Source organism: Triticum aestivum, chromosome 1D, assembly GCF_018294505.1.
Source record: "Triticum aestivum cultivar Chinese Spring chromosome 1D, IWGSC CS RefSeq v2.1, whole genome shotgun sequence".
NCBI classification, from domain to species: domain Eukaryota; kingdom Viridiplantae; phylum Streptophyta; class Magnoliopsida; order Poales; family Poaceae; genus Triticum; species Triticum aestivum.
This window is the reverse complement of record NC_057796.1, coordinates 320,782,778-320,795,726: the sequence shown is the minus strand read 5'-3', so window position 1 is coordinate 320,795,726 and position 12,949 is coordinate 320,782,778.

The following is a 12,949-nucleotide window of genomic DNA, read 5'->3' as shown; positions in this document are numbered from 1 at the left end:
GTTCTTTTTGTTCGACATCCTGCTAGAGTTTCTTTTCTTGCTTCTGCCCTAGATATTTTATGTTCATATTCACTACTTCAGATGCTATTTGCATGCTCTATGTCAGATTGCATGATTGGTCTTATCTTTGTTATGATAGTCATGTTTTATTTATTGTTTCTGTTAATAAAATCATACGGTAAATAGCTCATATTTTCAACAATCAAAAATCCTTATTGTAAGCAATTTATCCCGAGTGGTTTGGCGGAGGCCTCCTATATTTGAGGGTGCGCACTATAAGAAGTGGCGTGTGAGAGCCGTTCTATGGTTTCAAACCATGAGCTACTATGATGCCACTCTTGGCATACCTCTTAGCAAACCTGAAATAGATCTTGATCCTCAACAGGAACAAGCCTTTCAGAAAATTGATACCCTGTTAAAGGCTGCTCTGTTGACTTGGTGAGAACATAGTTGATGCTTATGCGTCAATTGATAATGGCAAAGATATGTTGGACACACTTGAAGCCAAGTTTGGAATCTCGGATGCCGGCACTGAGCTGTACATCATGGAACAATTCTATGACTACAGGATGACTGATGAGCGCTCCGTGGTTGAGCAAGCTCACGAGATACAATCATTTGATAGAGAACTTGAGCACTTCAATTGTATGTTATCGGACAAGATTGTTGTCGGAGGCATCATCACTAAGCTTCCTCCCTCGTGGAGGAACTTTGCTACCTCTCAGGGCCGTCCTGAGATTTTGGGGGCCAAGGCGACACTAAAACTTGGGGCCATTTAACATAAACATCATAACAATAGTCGCCGAAAGAGATTTATAGGTGAGAATGTTACCAATAAACACATGTGATCTGTGTCACTAAAATCTCACAAGTAGCCAAGGGATATATGATGGCCTATGAAGGAAATAGACAAAAGTGTGTAGTGTGTCTATCATCAGACATCTTTAGAAAAACAAAGCCCTGTTTTTTTGGCGAGAATACAGAGCTATGTATAGTGTGAGACTTAGTACAACTATATGTGTACATAATATGTTTGAGGTAGCCATAAGGCTGTAAATAGTCCCAGTTAAAGGACATTTGCATCTGAAAAGCAGAGTACGTTGTTCTTGAACTCACTATTGATAAGATCGTTAATCTAAGTAGAAGCAACTGAAATTAAGATACATGAGCAAATTCATATGAATGATATGCAAAATATTCTTTCATATCTTTAAAAATAAATAAAATTGTAATGATTGTGCAAAGTTACTTTTATCTAATTGTGCAAATGAGTAAATCAAGAGTTGATTACCACATTCATATCGTAACTGAACAATTCATCCGAAAACTACCCGTCAAGATCAACATCTAAAACATTTCATAATCTCTTTGAGATCTGCACTATGAACATCATTATCAAATTGCAAAAATATAACGGTTAATGCTACGTGCGATGTAAAACTTTGATTGGCCAGAAATGCCAATATCCACGGAGTACATTCTTGTGCGCTGCTGAGGTCCTGCATGCAGTCGTGTTGCTTGCAATCTAGGCCTTCTCCTTAAGCAAAACTTCCCTAGGTTATCTAATGGCAACTTGAACAAGAGGTTAAAAGGCGACGCGCTAGGTGCAACGTGCGTGATGCTAGCTCCAAGCTACTGGATCAGACGCCCGACGTGAAATTACATGGCTATTACTACTTGGACCAGGCCCAGGGATCTCTTTTTTTAAGTGCAGCTACGGTACATGCCCAACTACTACCTGAGGCTGCTAGTACTCGCGATCAGAGGAGAACGAAGATAATGAGTACTCACGGTCGGCTGCTACTGCTACGTACTACCTGGGTGGGGGGGCCCTTGCTTTTGGGGGCCCGGGCAGTCGCCCCTCCCGCCACCCCTCATGGCCGGACCTGTCTCTAAAACATAAGAGACAGGAGTTTTCCGTTCTGGATCTCATTGGTACTCCTGATGTGGAAGAAAAGGCAAGAGCAAGAGACACACGTGCTCAAGGTATTGAGGGAGGTTCTAATGTCAATTTGACACAGAAGAAAAACTTTCAGCCCCACAAGTTCAAGAACAAGGGCAAGTTTTATGGTAAGCAAAGTTTGATGAGAAGAACAAGGCTTCACGGCACACCAACTTTAAAAAGACTGAAAAGAAAGGTGTTTGTCATGTGTGCAGACATCTTGATCATTGGGCTCCTAGTTGCCCTAACCGTTATGACAAGCGTCAACATGGGAAAGGCCGCAAGACCGCCAATGTTGTCTGTGGTGACATTGACATGAAGGATGCTGGGTATAGTATATTTCCCACTATTTTTTCAGTATCTCATTCTCATGATTGGTTGACTGAACGGGTGCTAACACTACAAAAAAAAGACACATCCGTGACATTTTGGGCCGAACGAAAAAAAAATCTGTCATACTTATGACACTTCTGTGACGATAATTGTGACAAAACCCGGTATCATCATAGATGTGGTGGGCTCCTACTTCTATGACAAAAAATCATGATAGAAAATGGGCTTTTCGTCCTGGGCAGGCTGGAGACGCAGCTGCATTACATTCTTTGGGCCGTCCATGACGGAAAAAACCGTGGTAGAAGCGAGGGCGAGGAAAATATCGGGGTGTTCCCGGTTACGGTGGGTGGTCGGGGCCGAGCGATGCACGGAGGTTTGCGCGTTTCTCTCGTACACGCATGCGTGTGGGTGCGAGGCGTTGGGCTCTAGCTGAACCCGATCGAGCGAGGCGTTCGCCTACTGAACCCGAGCGATTGCACTGCAGGCTACGCGTTACTGAACCCGAGCGATCGATCCATGGCTGTTAACTGAACCCGACCGAGCGATTCCTTCGCTACTGCTGCTAACTGAAGCCGATCGATGCTGCCTCTAGATGAACAGTGAGCGTTGCTGGGGGTGTTTGGATGAACAGTTCCCGATGGGGGCGGATGAACAGGACCCCGTGGCGTTACCTCTGGATGAACAGGACCCCAATCGATCGAGCCGGTTGGGGCTGGATGAACAGGACCCCGTGGAGGGCTGGATGAACAGGACCACCCCGTGGAGGGTTGGATGAACAGTAGACGGTGGAGGGCTGGATGAACAGTAGCCCGTGAAGGGGTGGTTGAACAGGAGCCCGTGGAGAGGGCTGGTTGAATAGTAGCCGGTGGAGTAGCGCGCGGTGGAGGCTGGATGAACAGGAGCCCGTGGATGAACAGTCGCAAGTGGAGGCTGGAGGAGGTCGACGATGGATGAACAGTAGCCCGTGGAGGCTAGAGGGGGTCGACAGTGAAGATGACCAGTATCCCGTGGAGTCCCGTTTTGCGGTACGCCACACCCCTCCCGATGAACAGGACCCCCGTTTCGACCGTAGCGCTCCAAAACAAGTCCGTTTCCTCCGTTTTGCGGTACGCCACACCCCTCCCGATCAATAGGACCCCGTTTCGATCGTAGGAGGTCCAACACAAGTCCGTTTCCTTCATTTTGCGGTACGCCAGACCCCTCCCGATGAACAGGATCCCGTTTTGAACGTGGTCGGTCGAACAAGGCTGTTTCCTCCGTTCTGCGGTACACCAGGCCTCGTTTCCATCAGCTATTCCGTCCAAGCCCACCCGATGAACATGACGACGCATTCCGTTTCGACCCAGCCGGTTGGCTCCCCATGAACACGACGACGACGTTGTTTCTCCGTTCCGATCCAGCCATGTACACGAGCCCTGGCCGTACGTATGCATAAGTAGGCGTTCGAGACCCCGCCCGTATGTACCTACGTGGCCGTATTTTCTTTCTTGCACACTGGCCATTGTACATACGTGTACATGCTACATGCGTGCCTCTACATCGACCAGTATGTACGTACACGTTCGCGACCAGAATGACAACACTACGTACACTTCGACCAGGTGGGTCCCGACTGTCAGGCACTTCCTTGCGTGCGAAGATGTAGCTGGTGGGTCCCAGCAGTCAGGGGGGAGAATCGTCTTTTTTTTGCCCGGACGCACTACCTTGCGTGCGAAGATGTAGCTGGTAGGTCCCAGTAGTCAGGGGGGAACCATTTTTTTCGCGAAATACGGTTGCCTGTCCGGTGGGTCCCTGCTGTCAGGTGGAGGAATCATTATTTTCCGCGTAATAAGGAGGCACTTCCTTGCTGCGGCCGTGGACCCAACTGTCAGCCTCTCCACGTACAGTCCACGTCCGATAGAAGCCGTTCCTTGACCACGTTGACCACGCCGCGCCGAGAGCACCAGGGCGGTGGACGACGGCGAGGCCTAGGAAGGGGGTGACGCGGAGCTGGGGAAGACGTGGCAGTGGATGCCCACGCGTAGAGGAGTATGAGGGTTCACTGGTTCGCTGCGGTGTGAGGCTGTCGTCGCTGCAGAATAACAGGGGGTGTGGGTGAGTAGAGGGATGGCCTGGTCAGCGGTGGGAATAGTAGGGGGTGGTGAGGCCTCCGCGGCATCGCAGCCGGCCAAGGAAGGCAGGAGCACGAGGCACGACCGACGCTGGTTTGGGCGGCTGGAGCAAGAAGACCAGAGGTTGAAGAAGCACTACGGCCGTTGGATGGACATCGTACGGTCACTGGAGGTAGAATCGTGCATATTGACTAAGTTGACAAAGCCCTCCGTCCCCGTCAACTTAGTAGGCCCACAAGTCAGTCTCCCACTATACTGGGTCCCAGCTAGCAGGGGAGTATTCATTTTTTTGTGCGTAATAAGGAGGCACTTCCTTGCGTGCGAAGATATAGCTGGTGGGTCCGAGCTGTCAGCGGCGGTAACATTTTTTCGCGAAATACAGAGGCCCTTTCGGTGGGTCCCAGATGTCAGGTGGAGGAATCATTATTTTGCGCGTAATAAGGAGGCATTTCCTTGCGTGCGGCCGTGGACCCAGCTGTCAGCCTCTCCACGTACAGTCCACTTCAGATGCATGTCGGTCGTTGACCACGTTGACCAGGCCGCGCCGAGAGCACCAGGGCGGTGGACGACGGCGAGGCCTAGGAAGGGAACGACACGGAGCCAGGGAAGACTCGGCAGTTGTTTCCCATGCGGAGGGGAGTACGACTGTACGAGGGTTTACTGGTTCGTCTGCCGTCGCCGGAGAATAACAGCAGGTGTGGGTGAGTAGAGGGATGGCTAGGCCAGCGATGGGAGTACGGTGGGGCGGTGAGGCCTGCGCGGCAGCACAGCCGGCCGCGGGGAGGAGGGAGCAGGCAGTCCCGCCGGCGCTTGTTTGAGCGGCTGGAGCAGGAAGAGCAGAGATTGAAGAAGCACGACGGCCGTTGGATGGACATCCAACAGTCACTGCTTGTGCGTCAACCTTTTTTTAGGAAAGCCTCAAATCTGTGGAAAACAGCATACAACCCATCTGCCATTATTTCTAATAATTTACAGCCCATTTGCTAATTCTTAAGGTTTTTTTGGAGCCCATATTCTTTTTGTTAGCATTACAGCCCATATTGTGGCCACGGTTAAAAAATTATACGAAATTTTGCATATTTCGGTGCGGTCCGAACTGTTTTTAATCCCGAAATTTCGAGTCACATTAAAACTGATTTTAAAAATAAATGTATATCAATATAAAATCCAAAAAATTGTCCACGCATAAAAATCAATGCAATTTAAAATCTCGAAATGAAAAAAAGAAATTTGAAACTAATTGCCGGTTTGATGTGTTTTAAAAATGTACAACCCATTTCTCATTACTGATAGGCCATTTTCTCGGCCAGCCGAATGAAGCTCTCCTCGTCTTGAAAGATTTGCAGCCCAACAGGCCTGACAAAGCGACTTACTTGGCAAATCACAAAAAAACTGGGCTAGCCATTTTCAGAAAGAAAAAAAACTACTGGGCTGGTCTGTGGTAAACATAAAAGAGAAGGCTGTCTAGACAGGCCAGAGTGCCCCGCACAGCCCAGTTGACACCCTGCTTCCGTCTCAAAAACAAATTAGATAAATGCCACTCCAATTATGGCGATTCATAAAAATGCCACTGCAATTTCCAAACTTTGAAAAATGCCACTGCAATTTTTGCAAACTTTGGAAAACGCCACTGCAATTTGCAAACTTTGAAAAACGCCACTCCAGACTTCGAAAAATGCCACTGGAAATGGCATGAAATGGCATTTTTCAAAGTTTGGAAATTGCAGTGGCATTTCTCGGAAACACCAGATTTGGAGTGGCATTTATCAAATTAACCCAAAACAAAAATAACTGGGCGAGCTGCTGGGTCCCTGGTGTCAGCCGCTCGTTGTGCAATTCTCTCGTTTATTGACTACGTTGACAATGGCATGGGACCCAGATGTCAGAAATCCATTAGGAGGAGCCATTTTTTATTGGCTTGAAATAAGGAGGCACTTGCTTGCGTACTGCCATGACCTTGGCGGGTCCCTGCTGTCATCCTCTCCACGTACAATCATCTCCTGATTGTGTACGCGTCAACTTGGTAGGCCCACAAGTCAGCCTCTAAACCCGTGGAGGACAAATACAACCCATTTAAAAAAATAACAGCCCATTCCATACGTTCAAACGGAAAGTTCAACATTCAGAGCAAAGTAACAGGTCTGATCCACATATAGAGTACTGAACTTCCACGTTGACAACCATCATAGCCAAGTTAACTATCTACTCCCACTAATACTCTAGTAGCGTACAAGTACTAACTTACTCTTAGCTAACTAGACGATGCCGGCCGCCATCTGCGGTACACGCTAAACGCCGGCACCGGCGTCCTCCGCCTCGCCTCGGACTTGCCAGAGGTGCGATAGGGCGCGTTGCTCGCGCGCGTTGGCCCTTTCCATGCCAGCGTGGTCCACCGAAGTTTCGGCTTCTAAGCGGGAAACCCACTTGACGAGCTGGTAGTAAAAATCGGCGTCGCGAACGCGTGCGTGCCCGACAGCCTCCAGGGCTATTTGCCGGGCGCCGGCCTCCACGTAGTCGGCCCAGTTGCGGGCGCTCTGCTCGCGACTCAGAGCGTCGGTGTGCTGCTGCTCCAGGTCCCGCTGGCGGCGCAAATCGGCAATATGCTGCTCCTCCGCCAGGCGGTCGCGCTCCAACAAATCCTCATACTCCGCATTGCCATCTAAAGACCGGAGAATGCATCCTCCCTCCGTCTGCCTTCCGGTGAAAAACCGAACACTAGTTCCGGCGGTGACCGCCTCCGGTGTCAACTATCGCGGACGGGCGGGGGGGTGGCGGACGTGGTGAGAGCGAGGATAAGTGGCGAGCGACGTCGGGCCGGTGGGGGCTTATGAGGATAGGGCGAGTTGGGTGATGGTGCCACCGAAGAAGCCCGGGAAACAGTAATCATAGGCGGAAGGTAGGCGAACTAGCGTGTCGCGGGACACGGGACGGTCATCGCGGTCATCGGAATTCAATGCATAAGCAGGCATGGCTTAGCGCGCCAGCTTGCCATGGAAAACTAGAAAAACTAAAATTATGACTATGCCGTCCCGTCCCGTCAGTGGTGCGTCCCGTCCGTGCTGGGTCGCACGCCGGCATGACGGTCAAACGAGTGCACTCGAATCATCCAGATGAGGTACTCCCTCCTTGTCAAAAATGATTCCACCACTCATCATCTACCTTGGTTGGTTAGATTTTTGAATTAAGCCCTGCAAACCGGAAAGGAGGTAGTACGTGCGTGATCCGCTATTTATTCGTGTAGGATCGAGTAGGTCATTTTTTGAATTGAGCCCTGCAAACCGGAAAGGAGGTAGTACGTGCGTGATCCGCTGTTTATCTGTGTAGGATCGAGTAGGTCAGATAGTGTACGTGTAGGATCGAGTAGGTCGGATGGTGTACGTGTACGATCGCATTAGCTGATGAACGTTCGCTGGGAGATAAGGCATTTGCGAACGTTTTTGCTGGCAGTTTCTTCAGATTCGCATGGCATTTTCTTCAGAGCAGCTTGTCAGTTTCTTCAGAGGTAGGCATTTTTATTCAAAAAACTACCACTTCGGATCTTGCGTCGGAACTAAAACTGCCAGGAGCGCATTAGTAGGCTAGCTAGTGATCGATCAGTAACTTGTAAACACTGAGCGAACAGAAATAAGGAACTGTTAGTAACTTGTAAACACTGAGAACACAGAAATAAGGATCATGCTGTGCACAACAGTAAGAGCCGATCCGTTCAAAATGTTCACACGAGACTCACAGGCCTGGCATTGTAATATGTTCACATTAGTAGCCCAAATTCAAAACCAACTAGTACGATTCCCATACATAAGATCAACATGTTAATGCATCTCAATGATTCACAGATCATATACAAATATGTAGCTCCAAAAGCAAAGATCTAGAAAAAACATTGTTCTTCCTACTAACATGGATGCTTCTCTTGGCCAACATTCAGTACAGACTGAAAGACAAATTTGTTTGTGAAGTCTACAATTCCTCTTGCAAAACTGGTTCAACAGTGGACCATGAGAAACCACACATGATGGAGGAACATCCACTGCAATATGATTTGGTCTTCTCTCGATCACACGGCGAGACTATTATCGGAATACAAACTTTAACGTAGGCAAAATGATGCCCATTGTATAATAACACCAAAGAAATGAAGCACCTAGTGTTGGCCAATAAATAGTACAGTACTACTTTTCTGCAGTCCATGAAGTGACTATCCAATCTTTCTGTGTCTATTTTCAAATGGCACTGCATGCAGTGACTATACTATTCTCTTGTGCAGTTCAACCAAAATTGCGGTCACTTTGTGTGTTTGCCAAATAGCAACGGGCAGACATCTCTGTCTGCACAAATATCAAGCAGCTAGTAAACATATACCCCACCTTGTATTTTCGGTTTAAACATGTCTCTTCCGCTTAGCATCTGTCATGTTTTGCACTGGACAATTTGATACAGTCATGTTTTGCCCTGGACAATTTCATACTGAATTGATTTGCTGGTTCAGAGCAGAAATATAGCGCCTATTCTTCATCAGACCAAGGATATCCATGTTCGCAGTGATGGAAGAGGTGAAATCGATACAACCGAAATTGAGCATCCAATCATTGAATCCTGTCCTGCACCTCCAATGTAGGTCCACCCTGCCAATAAATTCACATGCAAACCACTAGTATTACTATCTAATGACAGTACAAAAAGAGTAGCAAGATAGTAGCAAACCATGTACCTTCGTAATGAACAGCTCATAGTGCCACCAATTGGATATAAAGGTTTGGAAGAAAACATGCTCCTAATGTTGAACCAGTTGGACTTTTTGTGCAGTTCCACTAAAATCGAGCATCCCTGTTTGCATAGATATTGAAAGTGTGATTACTATAAAAGTGGCACTAGTTGAAGCATAGACTCACAAATATAAGCATTCCAATTTCTTAATGGGAAAAGGTAGCAAGACTGTTTCTAACCACCTGTTTGAAGGAATAAATAAGGCAACAACGGCTGATGTCAGAAAGGCATATATAGTTCTTTCTGAAAGAATGATCGATTCCTGACCTTTCCTCTTCTTTTAAGCATATTTTGTGCAGTTCAACTAAAATAAAATGCCATCACCGCCTTGACAATTCAGTGACACTGTACAAAAGGAAATGACTTAACATTACATCATGATGTCAGGTATGTAGTCGACAGGCATTAGAGACAAACATACAGACCTCCTCCGATAACATAATGAACATTAATTTTAACAAAGGTGTGACTAGCTTTACCGGGATAATTTGAGTGAACTCTACACCCTCTGTTCCTTAATATAAGACGTTTTCGCGGTTCAATTTAAAGTACCCAAACGTCTAGTATTTAGAAAAACAAGTAGTAGTTTTCTTGAGCACATATCTGGCAAAGCTTGCCACACTTTATTTATGTCCATACGCTAATGCAACACCATTCGAATACTACAAATATACACTAATCCAGTGGCTAGTGCAACAGTAGAGTAGTTATTTTATTACAGGGTACAGTACAATGGTTTTACTGAACAGATTTCAATAAACTCTAGCACTGGAAGATTTCTATAAGAATTAACAATACAAAATGTAAAGGTAACAAGTTTCAGCATTGGTATACTAGCTGTGCATGAGCAATTAACCAAATACAAAAGTCTGAAGGTAACTAGCATTATTAATTAATGACAGTATAAAAAAATTGCAAACCATGTACCTCCAAGGTAAATATCATTTCGAACTCGAGGGGGCCTTAAAATTGCTATCCCAATCTTGATAATCGATCAAACATAAAAACTTGATCGAACGAATCAAGAGAACAGCCGGAGGAGGAGGTGACCACTCTTGACCTTTCCTCTTGTCTTCATAATTTTTTGTGCAGTTTAACCAAAATAAAATGACATCAACGCCTTGGCATTTTTGTGACACTGTACAAAAAAATTAACTTATCTCATGAAAGCGAGGTATGTAATCTATAAGCATTAACAGTGCAAAAATCTGAAGGTAGTAACAAGTTTCATCGTTGATATACTGGCTGTGCAACAGTAATACATCCACAATCAACAGCTAACCCTGAAATAATCCAGTGACATTAAATGGCATTGGTTAAATTTATCGGTGGCATTAGACTGAGTGCGGCATTAGCTAAATGTGGCATCACTTTAGCAGTAGCATTGCTTGACTTGACTGCTGGCGTTATACTAACAGCAAAAAAGTGACAATAAGAGCATGGGAGGCCCATTCGGACAGTGGGCGCACCAGTACGATGTACCTCCACGGACGGATAGAGTGGTGAGGGAGGTATGGTTGCCCAGAGCAACAAATATCCAGGCAGCATATGTGGATTACGTCCCATTTTTGTTCTCTTTAGCCACCTTTTTCCTATGTGAGGACAACAAACCGATCGACCTAGTCATTCTCTATTTCGTTGTCATGCCTTTCTACCCTTCTTCAACCAAGAGACACGAGACTCGTTCCTTAGCTACTGATTTTCCCCTTTTCAACCTAGATGCGGGTTCGATGCCTACTCTCTTGGACAGTACAGTCTCCCTTCCTTTCCTTATTCAACCCAGACATGGATTAGTCTGCATGAAGTAGGGTTTCCTTTAATAGTGCAAATTAAGGTTTTCGTCTGCGTGACCAGCAGAGCATAGGATAGGAAATTGGGAAGATGGTGGGGTGGAAAAAGATCCACATGCAGCGACGTGGCAGATGGGGCAATAGAACAAGGGTATGGTTCGAAAAGAGGTAGCATACCTGAGGGTCGGCGGGAAGTGGCTTCGCTCGTGGTCGTCGTCCTCCGCACGCACTACGGCAGCGAGCTTGGGGACGGAGGCCATCCCGCGCGGGCGCTAGGTCTGAGAGGACGGCCTTGTCGTCAGTGCGTGACCTCGCTCGCCGACGACGAGTGCGTCAACGCTGCACGTCCTTTTCTTCCCCGGCGGATCTGTGACCACCGGTGAGGAGGGAGAGAGAGGCCGTCTTTTTTAGATCTGGAGAGAGGGTGATAGTGTGAGAAGCAAGTGGGCAGCCCTTAGCAAGAAAGCTCTGAAGCTCCAGCCTATATATCTTTTTTATACTACTAGTACTAGAGGTGGAGTAGTGGTAGAGTAGTTTATATTTTCTCTGCAAACAGTACCAGTTAGTCGTGCTTCAAAACTGAACGGCACGCCATTAAAAAATAAAGTCGAGAAATAATGCGGCACTTCGGGCCAACGCGGCCAGATCGCATTTTGCACGAGAAATTACACACCATGTTTCGTTGACATGTGGTCCCGTTCCAACATGTCAGTGAGACGACGGCGAGTCCTTTTGTACAATTTCCGAAAGGACGTGTAGGCCGGGGCGCCTCTTCGTGTACCGTGGCAAACTGGCAACCGTCCACCGACTCTTCGCCTTTCCCTCTCGATTTGGAACTGCTGTCGCACGCTCTTCCTCCCTCCTCCATTTGCCTTCACCCTTCCTTCTGCCATTGTTCGATCGTCTTCTCCATGGAGGGAACAAGCCGGAAACGACCCCGTTATTCTTGCCCCGATCTGAAAGATGACGTGGTGGGGGAACTCATTGATCGGTGCGACGTCATCACCTCGGCTAGCATGGCAGGTTCGTTCAAGACCATTCTCGACTCAACTAATAACATCATTACAAGGAACCCAAGGGTCCAGGAGCGGTTTGATCTCCCTTATCTTCTTCGCTATAAGCCTGTTCGCATGGGCGCGGACGACGGAGGCCTCGCCTTGTGCAAGTTGATGCCGCTTGATAATGATACGTGTGATGTCAAGATGCCATCGCTTAAGGGTAAGGCCTGGGCTGGCGCAAATGGAGATTGGGTTGTTTATATTGGGTACAATTGCGAGTGGGAACTTGTGAATGTGTACACTCGTCAGCGGATTCCACTTCCAAAAATCTCAGAGTGCCCTGAGGTTGAGCACACAGATGATCTACGTACGTTCAAATACGATCATGGTGGCTGTCGTCTACGGAAGATAGCAATTTGTCGAGTTCCCAACCGCTCTTGGAATTACAAGAACTATGAAGTTGTTGCTATCTTCGACAAGCTTGTTGCCGTCGTTACTGATTCCACGGTTCGTCCATGGATATTGCTCAAAAATCAGTTTCTGTACACGGATGATGAGTACTATGATGCAATTGAATACGAGGATCTTGTGTTTGCTGCCACCACTCGTGGCACTGTTTTTGCATGGGATCCTCATAGTTTCGGTAGATTTGTCTTCCACCGTAATTATAATTGTTTCATCCACATGCAGGCGGGTTTGCAAGTTTCCCTTTACTAATTAACCTTCTTCTTGTGTTTCCAAGGTCCTGTGAACATTCCACCACCTATACTTGAAAAATTTTATAACCAAGGGGGAGATGACGATGGTTATGATCACGAGCATGAGGACAAGCAGAACTTATATACTCAGTGGTGCCTGACAACTAATTCTGATGGATCACCTCTTCTTGTCTGTATATAGTGCACTGAGATTGTTACTACCAAGGGAGCATGTGTTGTCTCCCATGGTCGCCCTCTCCGGACCTATTCCAACACCCGTTGCAGGGTATTCGGGATGGATACTAGTGTG